The 23,506-nt window shown below is 45.3% G+C and overlaps 1 protein-coding gene across 4 annotated transcripts in view; it reads left to right on the top strand.

Annotated features, from left to right (window-relative positions):
- The window catches only part of Samd4a (sterile alpha motif domain containing 4A), a 215,418-nt gene that overhangs the window by 87,897 nt on the left and 104,015 nt on the right, over window positions 1–23,506 (top strand). Inside the window, exon 1 of one of the 4 annotated variants that reach the window (XM_076931169.1) lies at window positions 22,730–23,026. The exons of 2 other annotated variants lie outside the window; for them this stretch is intronic. The gene's annotated coding sequence lies outside the window, so the exon portion shown is untranslated. Of the gene's footprint in view, window positions 1–22,729; window positions 23,027–23,506 lie in introns of those variants that run through there. One more of the 4 variants, XM_076931170.1, reaches the window with a different exon arrangement.

Genomic DNA, 23,506 nt, shown 5'->3' with positions numbered 1-23,506 from the left:
TTCTTTCCAATTAATGGGGGAACAGCTGATGGCTGCCAGACCAACTAGAAAAGACTTCTCTCTGGATTTCTCTGCAACACTGTAATTCAGTGGCATTTCATCTGACCCGGCTCTCAGGATTAATGGCTGTGTCTTCCACCCTGAGGGCTTGGTCTCAGTTTGGAGCAGAGGGCAGAAAAGATGGGTAGCCATGGAGATTTACAGGTGGTGCTGGCTGCGTTCAGTTCCTTGGTCTTTACTGATTCTTGGTTGATCACCATCTACCTTGATTTCTGAGGATCTTCTGGGGCTACAACAATGAAGGCGTGCTGACCGAACTCACACCAGACTGAAAGAACTAGCTGGGTGATGATTCAGGCTGACAGAAGAGTCTGACTCAACCTGAAATCTCATTTTCCTTGCTTTGAGTAACTGTACTGTCTCTATGCTGCTAATGAGGAAACAGAGGTCAGAGTATGAACCCCCAAATTCAGGGAGTTACCTAAGGGACAAAATGCTTCCAGTTTTATTCAGTTAAACTTAGTAAGAGACTTTGATGTTAGGTCCTCTGGTGGAGATTCAGCCACCTATGTCTGAGAAAGTCTGACCCCTTGCTCATTACAGAGCATGGCATAAAATAGCAAATGATTGGAGGGCACCTCAGAAGCATTCTGTCTGCTGGTGGGGCCCTATTGAGGAGACATCTATGGGTAATGCCATGTGCAGCAGCTCTCTGTGACAGGGCTTCCAGCCTGAGCCTCTTGATCAGTGACCACGTCTCCTCAGTTGCCACTGAGGGCAGCCTTGGCAGCCTGATCGTTCTGATCGTTCTGGATGCTCCTCTGCCAACCAATTGTATGACTATTGTATTTATTATCATTGTATTAGCTTCCATTCTGAGCCAGATGCTGCTAGCATATAAATAGTACCCATTGTCAGAGGCACTTAACTGAGAAGACAAATGATTCCAGTGTGATTGACACTGGGCATTAACCCTTCCGTTGCCACCATTCTTCAAATGTATGGATACTCCCTGTTGATGGGATGGGGCAAATCCTGAGACCTGGAAGAAGGTACTCAAAAGGTAGACTCTTAGTTTTAAGAAAAAATAAACTAGTGTGACATCTTCCTTCCTTTCTTCCTTCCTTCCTTCCTTCCTTCCCTCCTTCCTTCCTTCCTTCCTTCCCTCCTTCCTTCTTTTCTTCTTTCTTCTCCTTCAGCTTTTTCAATAAGCAGCTACAGGGGTTAGTGTACAGAGACGCCTGTTGATACTGGAACATGTTAACAGGGTATTTGAAAACTTTCAGAGAGAATAGTATTTCACAGTGAGGTTGTTAAGAAAAGCCATATAAATGTGCTGTAACTTAAGTTCCCTGTGCCCTTCAGTCCACCTGCAAGACAGAATTTCTCTGTGTAAAAGCCTTGGCTATCCTAGAACTTGATCTGTAGACCAGGCTGGCCTTAGACTCAGAGATCTGTCTGCCTCTGCCTCCCAAGTGCTGAGATTAAAAACATGTGTCACCACCACTTGGCAAGTGTGACATCTTTTTCAGTGGTCCTTTTTTTTTTTTCTTTTTAGCTTGTGCAGAATGGCATTTTATTAGTTAACTGAGAAACAAATCAACACTTAAGGCAACTTTTCACCTTTTATGCAAGGCCCAATTTCAGAAGTCATTAACAATGAACAATAGGATTTAGGGCTGGAGCTGATGACGGAGTGGGGAGAGAACTTACTGTATAAGCTTGGTGACCTTGGTTCAGATCTCCAGGACCCAAGAGGGGCGGGAAAACAGGTGTGGAGGTATTTGCCTATAATCCTACAGCTGAGAGCTGGAGACAGGGGGATGTTCAGGGCTTGCTAGCTAGTCAGTCTAGTTCTTAGCAAGCTCCAGATACTGTATAAAACCTAGCAGCTACCTCTGGCCATTATACACTCTTGAATGGGTGCCACCTTCGTGTGTGCGCACACACACACACACACACACACAGAGGAACATGTGCGTGCATTACTACTACTATAGTAATGGATGAGATTTGAACAGATATCGAAGGTCCATGCTTTTTTTCTAATTTCATGCTTTTTATTTTGAGGTGAAATTTTAGCCCAATCTATTAAAACCAATAGAGGCAAACCAACCCAGAGAACACTTGGGAGTGAGGGTCAGGTCTTCAAATCCAAGAAGTCCTTCACAATGAGTTCATCTGTTGCTCACTCACTCAGTGACCTTGACCCAGTTTCTTTATCTTGAGAATGGAAATGGTGGTGAGTGCAGGCTGCTGTGACAGACCCGGGCTCTGATACCAACAGTAGGTAGCTCACTCTCTGGCCTGGGGCCAGAGCTTGGAAACCAGGCTTCTCTTCCTCTGGGAACTCACGTTTGCAGGTCAAAGTTCCAGACGCAAAGTGGTATTGGATTTATGCTTTCCCCTGTCCATGCCTGAAACACAGTGACCAGGACGGACACTGATTGAGGAGTAGGGAGAGACTTGTTCTGTTGCCTGTGTGTGAAGACTCTAAGGCTCTGTGGCACCCTTCCCTCTCTCTTGCTGTCACTCGCTGTCCATCTCGTCAGTGACTGACTTTCAGGTAAACAGTGACTCTTCTTTCACAGTTGTCTCATGACTGCTTCCTTGTCTCCTGGGTCACTTGGTATGTGCTGTAGCATGTGGTGGGTGGGCACTGTCTCTGTGCAGCTTCGGTGTGCCTCTTTCTAAATGGAGACAGCTCTGTCAGATTGGGAAGGCTCTGGGAGTCTTGACAAGGCATACCTGGCTCTTGCCTCTCACCTCCCTGCCCCTCATCCCTGATGATGTCTTCTCTCATCCTCCCTGCTGGCAACCACCACCAGATTCATCTCCTATGTTGCCACCCTGACATGACTTTGAACTCAGGACTGCCCATCATCTCACCGCACGCATGCCTCATGTGTTTTACCCGCCTACTCTCCTAATCCTTCTCTCAAGCACTACTAAAACATCCCATTTGCCAGTAAACAAACACTCTCCGTGACTGTGGACAGGCTCCTTCCTCCTTCCACAGCAGCCTCTGCCACCCACATCACTCAGTCTTCAGGGGTGAGGTACCATGCCTTCTGAGATGGCCCAACGTCAAAAATCCCCAAAGAGGTTGGTGACAACCTTGCAACAGTAGGTGACAGCAAGAGAGCAGAGTATAAAGGAGCCATTTTATGAACCATTAGTCTTAGGAGACAGGGAGATGATGGAGGGAACCTTTCCTCATTCCCCAACAGATACCCTAGGTATCCGGACACTTCTACTGCCCAGCCTGGCCACTGTGTTTGGGGAAGGCATGGAACCAGGGTATAAGTTTTCCCCAAATTTCAGACCAGTAATTGTTTTTCTCCTCCAGCTTTTACCTCTTTCCTATAGCCAAACTGCAGCCTGTAAACTTGAATAAACGTTTCTTAAAAGAAAGTGAAAGAAGATACAAAAGAAACTCTAAGACTGGCTGACATTTCTAGGACACTTTGTTTATTCTCTGAACCACCACTCTTAATTCGTGCCTTCTATCGTTAGGAGGTAGCATATTCAGCAAGGCTGGCTGGCCGGCCAGTGAATCCCCGGATCTAAACATTTCTACCTCCTGAGCACTGAGATTACAGATATGCTATGCCAAGCTGGGCCTTTTAACGTGGCTTTGGGGGTTGGAACGCAGGTCTCCATGCTAGTGTGTCGCATGCTTTGCCACTTGAGCTACCTCCTCAGACTTTGAGCGTTTATTTTGATTAGGTCATGGTTTGCCTCTGTCAATTTGAAGAGAAACGTAGCGTAAATCTTCTGTGGGGAAGTGGGAGCTGGCAAGGCTGCACAGATTGTGGGTTTCTGTTAGATCGGAACAAACAGGACACTCCCTGGACCCTTCACCTACATTTTCCCCCTGCACATTCTGTTCATTCCAAGAGCCTCAGCAAAGGGACTGTTAAATAGTCAGTGTGTCCCCAAATCAGAGTCCCTCAGAGAAGTCACTTTGTTGCTGTCCCCCGAGGGTCATCCAGAATACCAGACTCTCACGGAAGAATGGTACAAACCAATGGTCACTCTGACCAGAACAGGGTACCCAGTGTCAGGCTGGGCTGAAACCAGCTGACAAAGAACATCCAATGGGGCTTCTGGTCTTCATTTAATCCTTTGTCAATGCTGGGTTTCAGCCTCTGTGGGTGTTGATGAGAGCCATGGAAACAACGCAAAGGATCTGTCTGTCACATAGTAGCCTGGAAGATGACTTTGCTACTGCACACAGAACACTGCACCGAGAATCCCAGAGTGAACAGACTGCATTCCGGGCATGATGAGTCAGAGCTGGATCATGATGAAGTGTGCTGCAGTGTGAGGGATTCCCTGCCTGTCCCCTTCCCTAGGTAGAAGGAAACCACTTTCCCTGTGCAAAGCACATATGCAGTTTACGCCCAGACCACAGACTTGGTTTTGTGGCCAGGTTCTGGGTGCCTTGAGTGTTGTGGCCCAACAAATCTTTACGGGTTAATGAAGTACACGCTTTTAAACAAAACGTGTTTCTCTCTGCTTTTTTGACTCCAAGCAAGTCTCTCTAAGGGTCTCTCACCCCTGCGTGCTCCATTATCTCATGACTGTCTTGGTGTATGCGTGTATGTGTGTGTGTATGTATGTGTGTGTGTGTGTATCACATGTGTGTGTGGGGTGCACATGTGTCTGTGAGTGCATACATGCAGAGGGTGTCTGATGTTTTCCCTGGTCACTCTCTGTTTCATTTTTGAGACAAGGTCTCTCACTGAACACAGAACTTACTGATTCAGCTAGACCAGCTGACTAGCAAACCCCAGGATTCTCTTATCTTGGCTCACACCCAGCACTAAGATTACAGGCCCATGCAGCTACACCCTGCTTTTTACAGGTGTGTTAGGGGTCCAAATTCAGGCCCTCATCCTCCTGAGGCAAGCACTCTGCCACCTAAGTCACCTCCCTGCTCCTGCCTTGGTATTTTTATATGTTCGCCATCCACTGTGTTTGTAGACTCTTTGCATTATGGGAGAATAGGTTGCTTTTCTGCTGGTTTCTTGAAAGAAGTGTGTGTGTGTGTGTATCTTTTCACTTAAAAGGCCAAGCCACAAAGAGCATCTAGGAAGTGCAGAATGAATGGTTTCAGCTGACTAGCCTTTTTTTTTTTTTTTTTTTTTTTTTTTGCACCACAGGAGCCAAAAGAGATATTGCTGTATAGTGGATGCAGCCAACTGATCCTGGCATGGCAGAACTCCGTTCAAGCCTCCTTGCTGTGTTCTAACAGCTTTTAACCTTGGCCAAATGACTGAGCCTTGCTGAATCCCGGTTCCCATCTGTAAAGTAAGAGCAATAAGGTCACATGTGCAGGATTTCAATACAGGATGAAAGTGACTAGTCTGTGCTGAACAATAATTGCAGTTGTCATGGCTGTGGCTTTCAGCCCTGACATTCTGTCATTGCCACTACCTCCCGTGTGTGGAAAGAACAAAGGGGAGACTGACCACAGTCCTGCCCATCTCATAAGACACACTTTATGTAGCAAGGCTACCTGCAAGTGTGGCTAAAAAAACCAGCAAGCACTTAGGGGTAGGAACAAAGGATGGGGTGTCCCCTCATGCCAGCTGAAGTCCCTGAGCTGAATGACTCTCTTCCTTTCTTGTTTCCTTTTCTACACCCATGAATCTTGACAGACAGGCATGTACTCAAGAGTGATCCAGGGTAGAGTGAACCATGGGGACAAAGTAGAATCTGGTGTGGATTCTCTTTCTTAGGAACTTCATGCCTATCAGGAAAGATGAAAAAGCCCACAAAGATCAAAATACTGAGGACATAAAAGAGACACAACCAAAGGCATGGAACTCATGGGGAGGAAGAAATCAATGGGGAAATGAGAGTGTGTCCCTATGCCTCTCCTTCCTCGTCTTCCAAGCTGGTCTGAGGGCAAGTCTACTCAGCAAGTACAGGCACTTGCCATGAAACCCGATGACCCAAGTTTGATCTTCAAGGCCCACGAGGTAGAAGGAGAGAACTGACTCCTGCAAGTTGTCCTCTGAGTTCTACACGTGCTTTGGCACATGCGTGCACTCGAGTGCAGACACATACATACAAACGCACAACACAGTAAGCAAGCAAACCAATAAAAACTGCATGGGGCTAATAACAATATCTAGAGTTGAATGAATTAAGAGAGACATGCAAAGTTTGTGGAGCAGACTTCCTAAGTCTTCTTTGAATGTTCACTAAATTTGTCAAATGCCAAGTACAGGATTGCTCTTGAAGTGGAGATGGGCAGTATCCTTCCAGATTGGAGGGCAGGATGAGTCAAGGCAGAGTCTACACTGAAGTACAGAGTTGGGGAAAGCATCTAGAACAAGAAGTTTCTTGGGAAGCCAGGACAAGATCGTGGGGTCTTGAGTGTCAACACTGGAGTCCTGGACTTTATTGAACACGTGACCTGAGCTTAGTCTTCTGGAACCTGGCAGTCACTGTGATTGAAGCTAGAATCCAGACCCGTCTCAGGGCAAGTCTCACCATCTTAGTGCCGGTGGCTATAACAATTAGCCGGTTGCCAGCAGCCATGAGATTGGAGCTTGGACTATCAGGGCTTAGAACCCAAGCTGGAATGGATCCCTCAAGGAAGGATCCAGCAGAGTCCAAGTTGGAAATTAGACTGCAGAGCAAAAGGTGTGGGTTAGGGATCCAGTGGTGAGTGGGAAGATGGGCAGGAGGAGGGACGAGAGGAAAGAGCATCACCCCGCTGCCACCAGCTGCTGCTGCTTCTCAGTGATGGTGTTTGCTTTTCATCAGAAAACACTCAGTTTTGCTTTTTGAGTCTTAGTGTGTGTAAATCCCCCTTAAATGTAGTTGCCTTTATTCTCCATCAGAGCAGGTAGAGGGTGCACTGGGGTGGACAAAGGTGAAGGCAAAGAAGACTTTATTATCATTGCTGCACCTGAAAACCTATGCCTCTCAGTCCTTCCTGAACATCTGTAGATAAGGTTCAGGAGGACATCACAAAAGCCTGACCAGCTCACAGTGTCCCCAAGAAGATTCCCTGTCAACCTTGAGATTTACTTGAAAATTTAAAATTGGATAGTTTGAGCAATAGATTTGATCATTTTCAACTCCAGCTACCATCAATTGTTAAAAATTACCCAAGGTCACATTGGTACACACACACACACACACACACACACACACACACACACACAAACGTCTGTGTGTGTAATATGTATTTAATATTAATGGGGCAATAATATTTAATAAAATGGGGCAATGTGAGCAGTCCTCATGACCCCATGTATGTATTTAAAATTCTTTTGGGAACAAGAAAGTAAATAAATCTATGTACAAACCAAATCAAGAACAATTACTATAAAATGTCTATGTAGCTTGGGAGCAATGAGCCGACTAGTGAGAGTTTAAACTCATCTGTTGCTCTGAAGCCAGATCTGCATCTTCCCAGGAGATGAAGGGGAGGGAAGTGGCTGCATTAACAGGAGGGTGAGCTCTTGGTCCACACCTGCATCCGAGGCTTACAGAAAGACGTCTCAAATGGTCTCTGGAGAGGAGTCTGTCTGGTGTGCTTCTCAAAGACTACATGCTGTCATCTCGGAAGGGAGAGAGGCTACTTCTCCCAGGATGGAAAATATTTGCTGGTTAGGGCTTTAAAAACATTTTCTTCATACTCCTCTAGTGGCTCATTTTCAGAGCTCCGTTTTCTGGGCTGGGAAACCCTGACTTACCCGTTGCATCCTTGCTCAAGGGGGACGTTTGCCCTCAGCTACTTGAGAGCCAAGTCACCCTGACTTCAATGGGATCAGCACATGTTTGTCTAAAGGCAGAATTTGGCTCTTTCTGTTTCAGACCTAAGAGGTCTGTTTGTTATATTATGTAAGAAAGAGTGAGGTCATATAAATAGTCATGGGTCCTACCTTGAACCAAAAGCCGTCCTTATTTGGTGCTTCTTCCAAAGTTAGAAAACAATACAGGCACGAGAAACATTCTCGGGGTCACTGAAGAAATAATGGCTGCCTTGTACTTGACCATGGGTTTGGAGGCAGCGTCGGCAAAGTAGGCCGCCTGCTGCGTTTAGCACTTGAAACTTGGACTCACTTCATTAACCTCTCAGCTGCTAAAAAGAACACTGGAAATACAGTCAGTCTTCACCTTTACCCGGATGCCCAGGCATCACAGGGGTGGGGCCCTCTGTCAAAGCCCCATGATGTGAGGCAAAAGCCTCTGCAACCCTTCTGAGTGAAGTCTTCTCCTATCAGCACTGACACTCCAAACCGCCCTTGGCCAGCTGAGTCTACAGAGAATTAGCTTAAGTCTCCTCTTGACCATCACATTGGCTGAAGGTAGATCAAATGTCGGTCTTCAGTCTATGTCAATATTAACAGACATTAACCCTTAGTTCATGAGTCTGGATCAGATTCCTTTGGGGATCTAAGCTCAGAAGGCTGCTCTCTCCTACTTTTGAAGCACCTGATGCCTCAGTCATAAGAGGCCAGGCTTGGGGACATTCAGTTAAGTGAGAGGAGCGCTAAGAATTCGTTCACCCCTCCCTGCTGCGACCTAAATCCATTTTAACATCCTACTTAAATCCAGCTAGAACCAGAACCGCCAGGATGAAACTGTGGCGCTCCCTTTTCTTTTCCTTGGGAAGAGTTTATACAAAGGAAGGCCAGGTCTCTTCCATGGCAGGCAGGAAGCCTGGCAGGGCGCTTATCTCCTTTGAGCAGTAAAAGTATTCGGTGGCATCGAGCAAGCTGCCAGGAAGTTATCCCAGTTTTAGGAAGAAAAGGACAGACCTTTGCTGCTGCTTTACGTTGCGCTTCTGCTGTGGGTTTTCTGCGTTCCTTCTTTCTTTCCTTTTTTCTTTCTTTTCCTCTCTCTTTCTTTCTTTCTTTCTTTCTTTTCCCCTTCCTTCCTTCCTTCCTTCCTTTCTTTCTTTCTTTCTTTCTTTCTTTCTTTCTTTCTTTCTTTTCCTCTTTCTTTCTCTTCCTCTTTCTTCCTTCCTTCCTTCCTTCCTTCCTTTCTATCTTCTTTCTTCCTCTCTGTCTCTGTAGTTTTGTCTGCCTGTCTTCCACATTCTAGATGTATTTATTTTTATTTTACACATATGGGTGTTTTACCTGCGTGTATGTCTGTGTGCCACATGAATGCCTAGTGCCCACAAAGCTCAGAAGAGAGCACTGGATCCCCTACAACTGAAATCACAGATGATTGTGAACTACCATGTGGATGCTGAGAATCAAGCCCAAGTCCTCTGCAACAGCAGCCAGTGCTCTTAACCACTGAGCTGTCTCTCCAGGCCTGCATGGTTTCCCTTTAAAAGTCACACTGCACATTCAGCTTTCTTAAGACCTGACCTCACTGTGGGCCCAGAAGTTTGTGAATCAAAAGAGAAAGAAAGCCACAGGTTCTTCTCTCTAAAGCCCCTTGCATGCTGAGGCTAGCAGAGTTCTTACACGGGGACGTGGCCTCTGCCAACACAATGCAGAGTCTGATCTTCTGCAGATATCTTTAGATGTCAAGAAAATGAGAAGGAACTCAGCTGACCCACCGGCTGCGTGTGCAGTGACTCCAGCAGCATCTGCGTAGCTGTGCTCAAAGTGGTTCTCAAATACATGGGACAGAGAGACTTTGGAAGACAGACAGACACCCCACTACCATGACCAGCAATATAGCCTGCCCACCCCCAAAGCCACAAAAAGCTTGTGAATCTTTTTGCTGGAGGGCAACCTTTGCAATCTTTTCCTTAGCCATGTTCTGATTACACAATAATATGAGCACACAGGGACCCATGTTTCAGCAGCCGAGAGCTTCGGGTCTTTTAGTTTGTTACTAAATGTGAATTCTAGGAGTGCTGTGATTTAATCAAAATGATTGCTTCTGGTAGCAATTTAGTAGAGGTGTCATGTTGAATTAAGTTTTCTCAAGTTTCACTAGATAGAGATACATAGTAAAGACACCAACACGGCCTGTACTCCCCATGCTCACGAAAGCGAGGCTACAGTCACGCTTTGGAGCAAAGGAGGTCTTAATGGACCTGTTTTGAAGTTCTAGGTCTTTAGGGACATCAGAATCCAGTGAACATATGAGTGGCTGTTCAGAAACCTCAGAATAGAGTTCTTGCTTACAAGGTTCAGAAAAGTCAGGATTTTACCTTCATCTCAATATGGAAAAAGCTAGAAAAGAATTGGGAGATGCTCCCTTAAATTAGGCCATGTGATCTATTCATCTGTGTATGCTGAGTCAAGCCTAAGCATTGGAGGCCTCTCCACCCCTTCAGGAAGAAAGAAGGAAGGGAGGAAGGAAGGAAGGGAGGAAGGAAGGAAGGAAGGAAGGAAGGAAGGAAGGAAGAAAAAGCAAGCCAAGTGTCTCAACACTGGGAAAGATGAGGCCACTGAGTCTACCCTGAGATGAAGATGTTGCCTGCCACAATAGGTACTGTTGGAAGAGAGCTACAACAGTCTCCTGTCAGTCATCTCAGTAATAACCCACTCCTGATGGTTTTAAAAAATCCGAGTATACTTGTATTTCTCCATTTTTCACGATGGTGCTTAGTTTCAAAATCATCTTACCATGCTAGTTTCAAATAGCAGTTGTTAAGTTTCAAACCCAGGACAAATGGTGGAGACCCTTATTTAATGTATCAAAGTGGACCTGGCCTCCAAGTTCTCCCAGTGTCCTCCAGTCCCCACCTTTTACAGGGTATGGCTGGCCCACCTTCACCTCCTACCCTGCCCTTACCCAGGAGGCTCTCCCCTATCTAATCCAGACATTTTGGCCCTTTTTGTAGCTTTGGCCTCCTGGCTGCTGCAACTGTCTCCACCATTTCTCTGCTCTGTTTCCCTACCCCGTTTCCCCACGTGGCTCAGGGTCATGTCCATTCTAGACACTCCCAGATGTGTCTTTCCCAGATGTGTCTGCCTCTGGCTATGCTCGTGTGTGTGTGTGTGTGTGTGTGTGTGTGTGTGTGTGTGTGTACATATATGTATCCACATATTTATAATAAAGCTTCTCCCCCACCATGCTTCAGAGTGGTCCTGTCCTATCCTGTCCTTTTTATCTTTCTTCCCTTCAGTAGATGCACTCACAGGTTCTGAAGACATGCTAACACTGTTTCATTTCTTCTGAAACAGGATCTCATTTTGTAGCTCTGACTGCCATGAAACTTTCTTTGTTGACCAGGACAGCTTTGAACTCAAGAGATCTACTTGTCTTTGCCTCATAAATGTTGGGATTAAAGGCATCCCAATATTTCAAAATATCAGAAAATTTCTAGGTGTATAAAGTATGCTAAATTCTTTAATCTATGGTCCTGGATTATAATGCTCTAAGCCTTCATATCTTATGCAGAGTTGAGCAAATTCTCAAGACAGTATTGAGCTAAGGAGATCTGCATCCAATTTACCAGAACTATAATGCAAAAAGGAGCCAGACAGGGTGTCAAAGAGATCACCATAAGCCAGAACCCTGTCTTACACCTGTAGCTTTAAATTTATTTCTTAGCTATGCTTTTATTCTGACTAGGCAATAATGTAAGAACATGAGAATCCTGTAACCCTATTTGGGAGACTGAGACAGGAGGACCCCAAGTTCAGGTCCCACCTTCCTTACAGAGTAAGGTCAAAGGCTAACTTGGGCAACTTTGTGAGGTCTTGTTTCAAAATAAAAAGATTTTTTGTTTTTGTTTGTTTGTTTGTTTTTAAAAGGATGGCTGAGACTGTAGCTCAGTAGTCAGTGCTTACCCAGCATACACAAGACCCTGTTCCATCCCCAGCACCACATGTAAATGAAGTTAGTAGTAACTGGGTTGAAATTTTCTTTTGCTATATGTGATAAAATGGATTTTGGGAGTGTTTCTATTTAAAGACTGCAAAACATTAACAAAAAGCCCAATCCTTGTGACCCCAGGTCCTCTATGCACATAGTACACTGTTCAGCCCCTGTGACCCAGGTCCTCTATGCACATAGTACACTGTTCAGCCCCTGTGACCCAGGTCCTCTAAATGCACATAGTACACTGTCCAGCCCCTGTGACCCAGGTCCTCTAAATGCACATAGTACACTGTCCAGCCCCTGTGACCCAGCTCCTCCACACACAGAGTATGCTGCTGTGGTTTATTCCTGACCCTGACTCATTCAGTTTTTCTCCTGGAAGTTGTCAGGATGTATGCCTGGTTAATGGAGAAAATCAGTGCACTGCCCAGACTACACAATGCCGTGACTCATTCCTGGCATTTCAGAAGCTTTGTAATGGAAATTGTGGTGCTGGGCCATGGTTTGTACCAAGTGAATATATGAATATTAATGAAACAAGGCAGAAGCCTCTGAGGGTCCTGCATAATTCTTACCAAAGATTCCATGTCAATGTGATGGAAGGCAGACTTTTGTGGGTGGACTGTTCCTTTTCGTGTGACCCACACATGCTGGGTTACCACAATATTGTCTTAATCAGGCTTCCGTACCCTTCCCCCCCATGCTGAAATACCACAATATTGTCTTCATTAGGCTTATAAAGCACAGTCAAATATTTGTCCTTGGTAGAAGGAAATTCTCTCGAAGGTTGGAATGTTTTGTTTAAAGCATATTTGTGTCTATTGAGCTAATTTGTTGTGGTTTACGCTAGTATTTAAATGCTTTTTTAAAATAGTCTCCAATGTTCTGCAGCTAGTTCACATTCTATCAGTCAATCTATCTATCATCGAGCTATCTAGCTATCAATCGTCTATCTATCATCTATCTTCAGATATTGCCTATACACGTCTATCTAATATAAGGACAAAGAAACATCTTTCTTTACCATCAGTGGGCTCAGGGTTGAAGCTCTAATTACAAAAGATAGTATTTGGGCTGGAGAGATGACTCAGGGAGTGAGAGCACTTATTTTATTGCTCCTACAGACAGACCCAAGTTCAGTTCCCAACACCTGCATGGTATCTCACAAGCATCTGTAACCCCTATCCCAGGGAATGCAATGCCTTCTGACCTGCCAGAGCATCAGGTATGCACATGGCACACATGTCTATCTGCAGGCAGTCATGCAAATAAAATCTTTTCTACAAAAGAATTTAATAAGAGGATAGGATAGAAATTGATGTACCTACATTTTAGATGACATGGAATGAAGATACATAGAGGAAGAGGAACTGCTGTGTTTTGATGTTTTCTGTTGAAGAGAGGACGGTGTGTTAAAGCAAAGCTGGGAGAGAATGGGCATGGTTTGGCGATGTCACGTGGGATGGGGACTTCCCAAGTCCTATCTGTCTAGATTCTTCCAGGCATGTCTGTGTCTTCAAGGATGGTCGTGTTTCTTTGTTCCACAGCAGCTCCTTTGGAATGAAGTTCTAAGACCTGCCTCAGGGGAGGACGGGCAAATGAGAGTGACCTTCCTGCCTCAGCCGTTTGCTCGACTGCCATCAGCTCACGTCTGTGGGGATACTGTGGAAGATGTGAAGTCCTGGACAATAACAACCCTTTTTCTTTGCCTAACATTGACCACAGACTTCTTTCAAAGACCATCCCCTAATGTGCTGTGTGAGATGTGGTGTAAATAGCCAAGAGGTAGACCACAGAAAGAAATGAGGCTATCAAGAGCAGACTGTTCTGACACGTGTCTTTTTTTAAGTTGCACTTGAACTTGGATGTGATGGGCCAGCAGAACTCCGATGAAACTCAGAGATAAGACTTCCCCATTAGTCTTTGAAACAAAAGGTCAAATATTTAAAGTTGGGTTTGGGGGATCCTCATGAATTTGTAGCCCTTCGGAGCAAGGCTGTTTTGGAGTAGCTCACTGGAAATCAATGTGTGGACGGTATTTTCAGCAGCAGAGAGTGCACACATCCCTTCTAACTCAGCCGCTTCATTCTGCTGCTGTCTTCTCTAACAATAGCTTCCTGCTGTGTGCTCTTAAGACACACACTAATATTGTGCTAATATTGTGAGGAATGGATTGTATGAGAAACAGTCTAATCTCTTCTAAAAGTGCTAAAAATACCCATCTGCCACCAAGAATGCTTAAGCATGCTCTCCTACTTCCAGATGCTGTGGGATGTCAGGCAAAGCCACATGTCAGTGGACACCATGAAGTCTGGGCAGGAGTAGAAGCTTAACTCATAGAATAATCAAGAACCCCAGATAAAGATGTTCAGAGCAAACGCCAGCCATTACACTGGGGCTGAGTTGTTAGGTACACGAACCATTCTTTTCCAGAACATTTCTTGAAAGTAACTTGTAGTAGAAGAACTTCTTTTTTTCTCTCCCAAGGAAGCTGAGAAATAAGCTATCACATTCCCAGAGTTGAGGGAGATGGCTCATTCACCAGGGTCCTTAGATTTGTATTCAGATCTTCAACACCCATGTATAAAACTGGAGGTGGTGGCATGTATCTGCACACAGTGACTTGTGCTGTCATCATGGCACTGACGGGGTGGAGACAGAAGGATGACTAGAGCCCCTTGGCCAATTAGTCTTTGCCAGATCTGTGGACTCTAGGCTCAGTGAGAAACCCTGTCTCAAAAAATAATGTGGAGAGTGATTGGAAAAAATTAACATTGACTTCTGGGCTCCACATCTACACAGAAATGTACACAAACATACTTACATACATGAAGGAGGGAGGGAGGAAGATTGTGTGTGTGTGTGTGTGTGTGTTTGTGTGTTGCAGACCTAGAACCTTGTGCTATGTCCCTGAGGTCCCGTTTGGAATCAAGAGACAAAGCAGAACCAAGTATCTGACGTCTCCTTCTCACTGGCTCCTGCCCAGTCACCTTCCATCCCCTGAGCCTCATCCAGTCAAAGCGTCAGAGCATCTGAAGGGCAGTGTTGCCTTCCACTTGACAGTCTTCAAGGTTTGCCAACAAGGTCTCAGACGGGACCTGGAGTGACCTGGAGGGAATGGAAACAAAACAATTAAGGAACAAATTGTGTGTGTCCAAACAAGAAGGAATGGTAGGTTTAGTTTCCCAGCGCCGCACCTTGTGCCTCCACACCTCGTGTCTTCAGTTGTTTGCTCATCCCAGTGCGCCCCTCTCCCCATTCCTTCCTATTCTGTATCTGCTAGGAAATCTCCCTGGCTTGCCTCAAGTCATTCTGCCTTTTCTTAAGCTTTGTAAAGTTGTAGATACAGAACTATAAAAGGCAGAAGTAGTATCGATTTTAATAAAAACAACCAGATTTTCTATCTGGAAGAAAAAGACACAACTTCTCAAAAAATAAAAGGCAGTAAGATGTGAGTGCATAGTAAATGAAGCCTTACCAGCAAATGTTTGCTTTCTAAACATAGATTTCATTGCAAAATGGCTTACCACTGATGCCGTGTGAGGCTGAGGTCTGCCTCTGGCACTCCAACTGTATATATTTCTGGACTATTTGCTAAGGTGATATTTATGCTTGTAATTTATTGGAGTCATTGTTGTTGGGTTTGTTTGGGGGGCTGTGTGTGTGTGACTACTCTTTGATGTAATTATTTTAAGGGGGAAGTCAGCTTACCTAATTTATATTTATCCAAATTTGTTAAACATCTTTTTCCAGAAGAGTGAAAAATGACAGTTGAGACAAGATCCTGAAGTCTCCACTCAGCATTTTTGCTGGTTTCCAGTGTGATGGTTTTAAGAAAGCTTAAAGCAACCAGGGTCACTGATACATGATGAAGTCATTTGTATTTTAGCTTTTTTATTTCACCCCAGAAACTTGCTAGGATGTAAAGGAAAGCTTATTTTAGTCTTTTCAAAGGGCATTGCCAGGAAGAGTGCTATTGTTATTAGATAATCATAATGGTATGTTCTAGAGTCCTTCTCCTCATCCGACACACCCAGTTCCCTCACAGCCCGCCAGCAGAGCCAGAGAGAGGAATAAAGCAATGGTTTGTTTGCTTTCAGAATTTGATTCTGTATATCTGTGGAAGCATGCTGGGATATGCTTTTCACCTGTGATTAAATTTCTAATGTCTGTCGAGGTTTGGATTTCCTACCAAGGAAAAACCAAGAAAGCATAAAAGAAGCTATGAGGCCTTGCCTTCACCCAGTGACAGCTTAGCCTCCTCAGGGACAGGCAGTGGACACCAGGGCTGCTGGGAACAAGAGTGAGCCTTAGTTTCCCCACCAGCTGCCAGGCACTCTCATTTTGGAAATTGCGCTTGGGAACAGATTTTGCAACCTTTTAAAAACACTATTACACACTTAGTAAATGGCACTAGCCCATCAGACACAAATCGGGGATCCAACACGAAAGCATAAGCTGTGTGTACGGGTTTGTGTGTGTGCGGGTGCCTGTAATTTTAGAAAAGTTTGACTTTGTTCAATGTGAATGGAGTACCAAATAAAAAATGTACGAGAAGCCAGTTTAGCAGAGCTTCTCTGAGGAGAGAGAAAGGGGGAGGGCAGGGGAGAGGGAGAGAGAGAGAGAAAAAGAGGGAGTGAAGGTTGGAAATCTCCCAGAAGCAAAGCTGTAGGAATGAGCTGGAACACAAACGCTGCTCTTGAGTGGGGAAGGATTTATGATGGATGCAATATTCCCCTTCAATAGGAAGTGTGTAGTTATTGAAGAGAGACCACAAAATCGTTATGTTGTCATAACATGCAATCTATGGTTACAGGGCTAGCCTGATGGGAACTGTTGGGGTGAGTAGCTCAAACATGTGCAGAGATGGAAGGGGTCTGTGGTTTCACAAATATCTCATGAAATAAGGGCCCTCGTGACAGATCGAAATATCACCTTTAATGCTTAGGGATGTGAGGTTCTGCTGTGTGCGTGGAAGGGTCTGGGGAAATGGATCAACAGAGGGAAAATCCTAAGCTGTGCCAAAACCCATGGCTCGAGAGGCAGCAGAAATAGCTGGACCTTGCTCAGTTCCCTATCAGCTTCTTGCTCTTGGTATCCATTCTGTTTTTCTCTCCTGCATACCTTTGTGTCTTCCCAGGTCATGCCTGCATACAAGAAAATTGCAGAGTCTTCCCTTGGGCCAATCATAGCCATGTAACAAACACAGAACCTGTTTGTTTGTTACATGGCTTGCACATAGCCACTGAAGTCTCTTTTTGTGACTCTCAGATATGTCCCCAATCCCAGTGACCTTACTGATAGTGCCCACTGCTCACTGGCTGTATTCTAAATATCTGCTTGTGCAGACCCTGGATCTATAGGGTCAAGTCTCCATGATGTTCTGCTCTTGGTATGTATTCAATGGCATCATCCTTTCAAACAATATTTAAAAAAAAAATGATGCAGTGGAGAAAATAAAAACACATTAAATTAGAGCATAAAAGGAGATACGCCGAGACCAAAGCTCCACTTTACCAGCAACACAGGTCAGCGAGGGTTCGTGGCTTATATTTGACCAATGCTGCCTTGTGTGTAAGAGGCCTGCTGGACATAGAGAAAAATGACCAGTTCCCACTGGCTGTAAAATTGCTGGTACCTAGGGCTAGTGATGGCTCAGTGGCTCACAGCCCTGGTTGCTCTTTCAGAAGACCCAGGTTCGATTCCCAGTGCCCATGTGATGATTTATAACACTCTTTAACTCCAGTTTCTAGTCCTCTGATGCCATATCCTAGCCTCTTGGGCTCTGAACAAACACAGTGCATTGATGCCATCTGAACAGACACAGTGCACATGCACACATGCAGGCAGAACTCCTATACAGATAAAATAAAAAAAAATAAATCTTCAAAAGAAATATTTCTGGGGCGTGGATAATCAACCAACTTTTCTCTGTAGCCTGCGTGTTGACTTACTCCGTTGTTAGATATCACAGGATCTGAGGTGGCATCTCCCCAGGGAAGCCCTGTTCTGGAGGAACAAAAGGGGCTGCTGGTGCTCCGGCCCTCCAGAGTATGGGTTCTGTTCTATCTACAGAAGACTAGGAAGGACAGGCTTTTCCCCCCACAAAATCTTCTCTACAGGCCACCTCCAAAGGGGTTGGGATGGAAGGCAAATGGAATTCCCCCAGGGTAATCCTTGTGAGAAAGGCTGAAAACAAAGTTGTAAGTAAGTCTGAGGCCCAGGTTCAGGTTCAGAGAGACCGATGTAATCTCTCCTTCTGTCTCAGGAGATGCAGGAAGATGACAGGGAGACCCCAGAGCTACCACTCGGGACTCCTACGCTCTTTACTCCCGTCAGGTTAAAATGGCCATGATGATGGAGGGGCTGGGGTCCTGGGTGACCTTTTGTCAGTCTTTTGTGATTCTTTACCCAGAACGCTTCTTGGTTTAGTTTATTCCTACCTAAGAGCCCACCACACACAGACTTAATTTCTTCTCCCATAGAGTGCTCCAAACCTTCATCTGTCTCTTTAGCTTTCGTAGATTTCTATAGCTGGCCTATTTCACAGAGGAGGAATTGGGAGAACAGGAGCCTTTTTTTTTTTTTTTTTTTTTTTTTTTAAAGGAGTTGAGTTTTTATTTTTTCAGAGTAAAGGGCTCCTTCTCAAGCCAGGTGACTGAAGTCTAAACTGTTGCGCACAAAAGAGCAAATCTCCTGCTTATCCGGGTGTGGTCAACACAGGAGAGAGCCGAGGCCAACACTGGCTCATCTCGTGGGCACAGACTCCAGGAGATGGCAGGTTCTTAAGAATCTCTCTGGCAAATCCCAAAACCAAAAGACTCCCAGAAAGGGTAGTTTTTAACTCTGCCTTTTCAAACTCCAGACAAAATACTGGCATTGGGAAAAGTTTTCCAAAGTCAACCTATTATTGGCTCCGATATTAACAGAAAATCAGAAGTCAAGTAGATGAAAGTGGAAAAATTAGTCAACCCTATTGACATGTGCTTTGTCCAGCTAGGGGGTGAGGCACACATACATGAATACATACATACCTTATACATGCATGCATACACACATACTACATACATGTACTAACACCCGCACATCCTACACAGGCATGCATGTAATTATTTTTTAAGGTTACCCCATGAAGGGTCGTTCATTTGACAAATAAGTGGTGCTCCTTAGAGAAGCTGCATGCTGTGCTTGTCAATATTTACCAAGTTAGCAGCTCTTCACGTGGTACCCTCAAATCACGGGTCCACTTCCAAAGGGTGAGCAGTTCACTTTGAGGAAATGGCTGACTCCTGTGGAGCAAGACCAACACCCAGGCTGTTCATTCCAACAGATTTCAAAATGCAAAACGGAGCTTTCCTGCCTCAAACTTTATAACCTTTTCCAGATGGGCAGAGGTGTCGGGAGTGTATCTTTGCACCCAATGGGATGCAATCTGCTCATCTCTAGGGGGCTACACTCACGTAGCAGACTTTTCTGAACACCCTGATCATGCCCCCGGCTTATGGTAGCGTACAGAGAAGCAACCATCGAGACCCCTGCCCATTTCCATTTGCCCAACACCTAGAAGCCATCGAAAAATGTCTTGAAAGCCAGTGTGTGCTGAGCTACGCTTCCTCTCCCATCGCCTTCTCTGGGTTAGCTTCAGCTGCACCTGGCCACGGCATCCGGGGAATAGAGTCAGGTCTGAGACAGTGGGTGGTGATGTGCTTTCTTGTTTTTAATTCCTAGACCTTTGTCCTAGTAGCTGAAGCAGGTAGTCAGGGGACCCACTCTGTGCAACTCTCAGTGTTGAGGTTAAGGGGGTGCCTCAGAACAGGACCCTGAGGAGAGGGCAGCTGAACCCAGTGCAAGGCTCAGCTCTGGATACCTGGTTTTTAGAGATATTAAATATATTCAAAGGAGGGAGTGCCAAGAGGCAGGGGTGCCTAGAAATCACGTCTCCAAGAATAATTTTCAAATGCTGTGAGCTTTAGGCTAATAAGATAGATATGGGGGAATAGCTCTGTTTTGTAAAGAGAGATTAGATTTCTAATCTAATTTAAAAAAGGAGAAAGGAGAATAGATTTACCTTTTTATATTTTTATTGTCATAAAATACTCCTAACATAAAATTCACCCGTTTTAACCATTTTAAGTACTGTTCCGCTATTAATCACATTCACAAAGTTGAGGGGGTCATCAGGGCTATTCTGTTCTAAAATCCCTTTGCCATCTTAATTAAACAAGAGCTCAGTATCCATTAAATGGTGATCCCTCTTCTTCTTGCCCCAGCCACCAGCAGCTTCCATTTTGCTATCTCTAAGAATCTGATTGACGTAAGTGGAATTGTGCATTATCCACCTCCTTTAACCTAGCTTAATCCACTGGGCATAGTGTCTTAGAAGCTCGTGCGTGTGGTAGCTAGTGTCAGAACTTCCTTCCCTAGGAAGGGTGAATAGTATTGCATGTGCATCATCCATTCTGTTTGTCAGCTGGTAGACATTTGAGTCTTTCCTTGCATGTTATGTGACTACTGTGAACAATGGCATGAGAGTATCATAGATTTGTTCGTCACTGTTTTAGGAAAATGGGTCCCAGTTAACTGGGCAAATGTTACAGAGGCCAACTATGGCTCTGTAGACCCAGTTCTCCGACAGTGGAGGTGATTGCCACGGCCTGGAGCATTAGGTCCAGGAGACTCTTAGGCAGGACTTCTTTGGTAGAGACATTCACATCCAGTAAAGGGGACCCTTGCAACTCTATAATCTCATGATTTAAGGCAGAGATAATAGTCCCTAGAGGCCACATGTGGAGAAAAATGATAGCCGTATCAGATAACCTTCATCCCCTGAAGGATGGGAAAGAGCTGGGATGACACTCTGAGGAACAGGATCTACTACTGTATCCAGGTTGAGGCTCAACTCACAGGCTGATATACTGGGAAGTTCAGATGGAGATTCTGCACAGGGCTGAGGAGCTCTGTCCAGGGCATGGCAACTTGGACTGTAGCCTCCTGGGTAGGATGCTGAGTGTGGTGTTCTTAGCACAGTTCTTCCTGTCTGTATGTCTGCTGAGAAGAGAACACTTTCCGTGGAGACTTGTCTCTAACCTGATTGCCTCCCAGGCTATGAGAAGTCTAAGGGTGAATGAGGATAAGTGGATACAGGGCCCCCTGGGGGATTTCAGGATGGCTTGTCAGCCTAGGTGGGGATGCCCTGGGCTCCCTCCCAGTTGGTTTCATCCTGCTACTGTTGGGGGTGGGGTGTTGGTTCTTATCATTAGTTGAGAGGGTTCTGCCAGAGAATTCCAGTATTCCGGAGTAAGTTTAATTGTGAGTGATTTCATGCTGTCCTTTTTATGTTGAAGCCAGGGGCTTGCATCATAAGATGCTGTGAGTGAATTGGGGAGGTTTTTATTTGCATGTGAATCATAGCTTTTCCAGCTGAATGTCACTTACTTGGAATTTTCGTCTGATTTTGTTTTTGTTTTTGTCTCTTGGTGTTTTTCCATCAGGCTCCTGGCTAACCAGAAGAAGAAGAAGGAAAAAAAAAAAAAAGTAGGGAGGGCTCGGTTTGCCTGGAGCAGGGTTTGAGTTGGCAGCTCCGAGGGGGAGTATTATGAATGTGAAAATAAGAAAACGGATGCTTTATTTTGCTTTGAGGGAGGAACCAAAGCCAAGTCAAATCGAGAGCTCTAATTTGGGAATAGTGTTATTACAGGTCATTGGGAGTTGGGTACGCGCTAAATTGGGAGGCCAGTCACATGAGGCGGCAGCAAAGCAGTCACATGGGGGACAGCCGAGGCTCGCTTACAATGAAATTTTATTTTATTTACTACATGGTTGAAAGAAATTTATGGCAGAATCGGAAACCAAATCACCTCAGTTGTTGATCTCTCTAGCTCCTGGCCAATTAGTTGTTTTATACCCAAGCCAGAACTTCCCGTGTGTGTGCTTTCTGGGACTTTATTTAGGACCTGGGCTCTGTTCCTTGATGAGTTGAGCAGACCATGTGCTAAAGGCTGTGTCTGCTCCCCATGGTCCACTCTCATTCCAAGTGGTTTGCTTCCTTTTTCTCTGAAGTCCCGAGACATTTTACACATCAGGATCAAGGTACCTGGATAATCTCTCTCCGCCGCCCCCCACCACACACACATGGAGATGGACAGAGGGCACACCCACACCACCTTTCAGTTTCGTTTCTGTTTCCTCAGCACTAATGCTGCAAATGCCAGATTGGACGTAAAAAAATAAATTAATTAATTTAAAAAAAAAAAGAGAAATCCCATCCCTGCTGTGGAGTTATGAGCAGAGCCCTCATAACTTACTCCCACCTGCTGATTTTTGATGTTGTTGGCGTCCAGGATAGGACCAGGGTTGTGTGAACTAAATTGATTTTTCTTGAACCCAAGTTGCATTTCCAGCTATCTTAATCTGGGCCCAGTTAGCAGCACTCGAGATAAGACGAAAACAGCTCAAGACTATCTAGAACCAGTGAATTGATATCCAATGCAAAGACGTGGGGCATGGTCCTAAATGGAGTGCCTTACTAAGAGTGTGACAGCCTGCTGGTGCCACCGAAGCATGTGGGCCAGCAATACTTGTGATCACCGTTAGGAATAGAAGGTGTGTGGAAACTTTCTATAATAACAGCCTGTCCCTCCAGACTGGCCCGGACAAGTGATCAGGGACTCTGGCACCATCCACAGCAGTGCCAGGGTATTGGTGTGTGATCTAAGGCAGCTTGCTCAGTACCTTGGTTTCCTGTGTGAATTTGGAATAGGGAGGGTAAGTTCAGGAAGTGAAGTGTCATCAGGTAAACAGAAAGCTCGTAGAAGTGTTCTGAGAACGCATACCACAGTCACACAGGTGCTGGAGCAGGCCTGGACTGCTCGCCTCTTCTTAGCATTGCTCCCTATGGCTGATGCCTCTGACATCACAATACTCAGGTGGCCACTCAATAATGATGAGCTTTCCCCAGCAGACACCAGAGGAGGGGAGAAAAAGGAGGAGGACGAAGTGGAGAGGGAGGAGATGGAGCAATCCCTTAAGTGATCATTCCATCCACGCACACAGCTTTCACCTAACATCTGGTTCAAGTGTAATGTTTTCAGCTCCGCATAACCTGTACAGCGTCTGTGCCCTCCCCTTCAAAGGAAGCACAGTATTATGGTCCTCTAATCAAGAGAACTGTGCTCCCCCCGCCGCATGTCTCCTGGTTCACCGGCAGACCAGTGAGTTAATACGTCTTCACCAGACGGCTCTCCGGAGCAGCTGTTTAGAGGTAATGTTCTGGCTGCCATGGCTTCCGCCAGACCCATCACAGCCCTCCTCCTGGGAGTGGAGCTGTACTCTGTGGACGAGGTAGAGGCTGTGAGGGTGGGAGTCTGGGTTTAAAAAAAAAATGACAGCACTGACATTTTTGCTTCATCGTGTCTGTGGCCACCCCAGGCTGGATCACACCTTATTGTACAGCACACTAAAATCCAAATAAGTGGGGTCATCCCTCCCCCATCCATCCTTAGTACCTCTCTTCTCTGGATAGATGGTGATGAATAGAAAACCAGAGAGGTCAGTCCTGCCTTAATAATATTGTGACATTTCGATGGCTTGTTTATTGTTTTAAACTCCATGACTTCTAAAGAAAAAAAAAAAAGAAGGAAAAGAAAAGAAAGGTCCATACCTCTTTCTCGCCTGGCTTCACACTAGCCTTGCCTGGGGATTATCCTGTGAGAACATGGAGGCTGTGCTTCTCTTGGCTCCC

This window comes from Arvicanthis niloticus, chromosome 3, assembly GCF_011762505.2.
Source record: "Arvicanthis niloticus isolate mArvNil1 chromosome 3, mArvNil1.pat.X, whole genome shotgun sequence".
NCBI lineage: Eukaryota > Metazoa > Chordata > Mammalia > Rodentia > Muridae > Arvicanthis > Arvicanthis niloticus.
The sequence above is the reverse complement of the archived record's forward strand: the minus strand, read 5'-3'. Positions and strand labels throughout refer to the sequence as shown.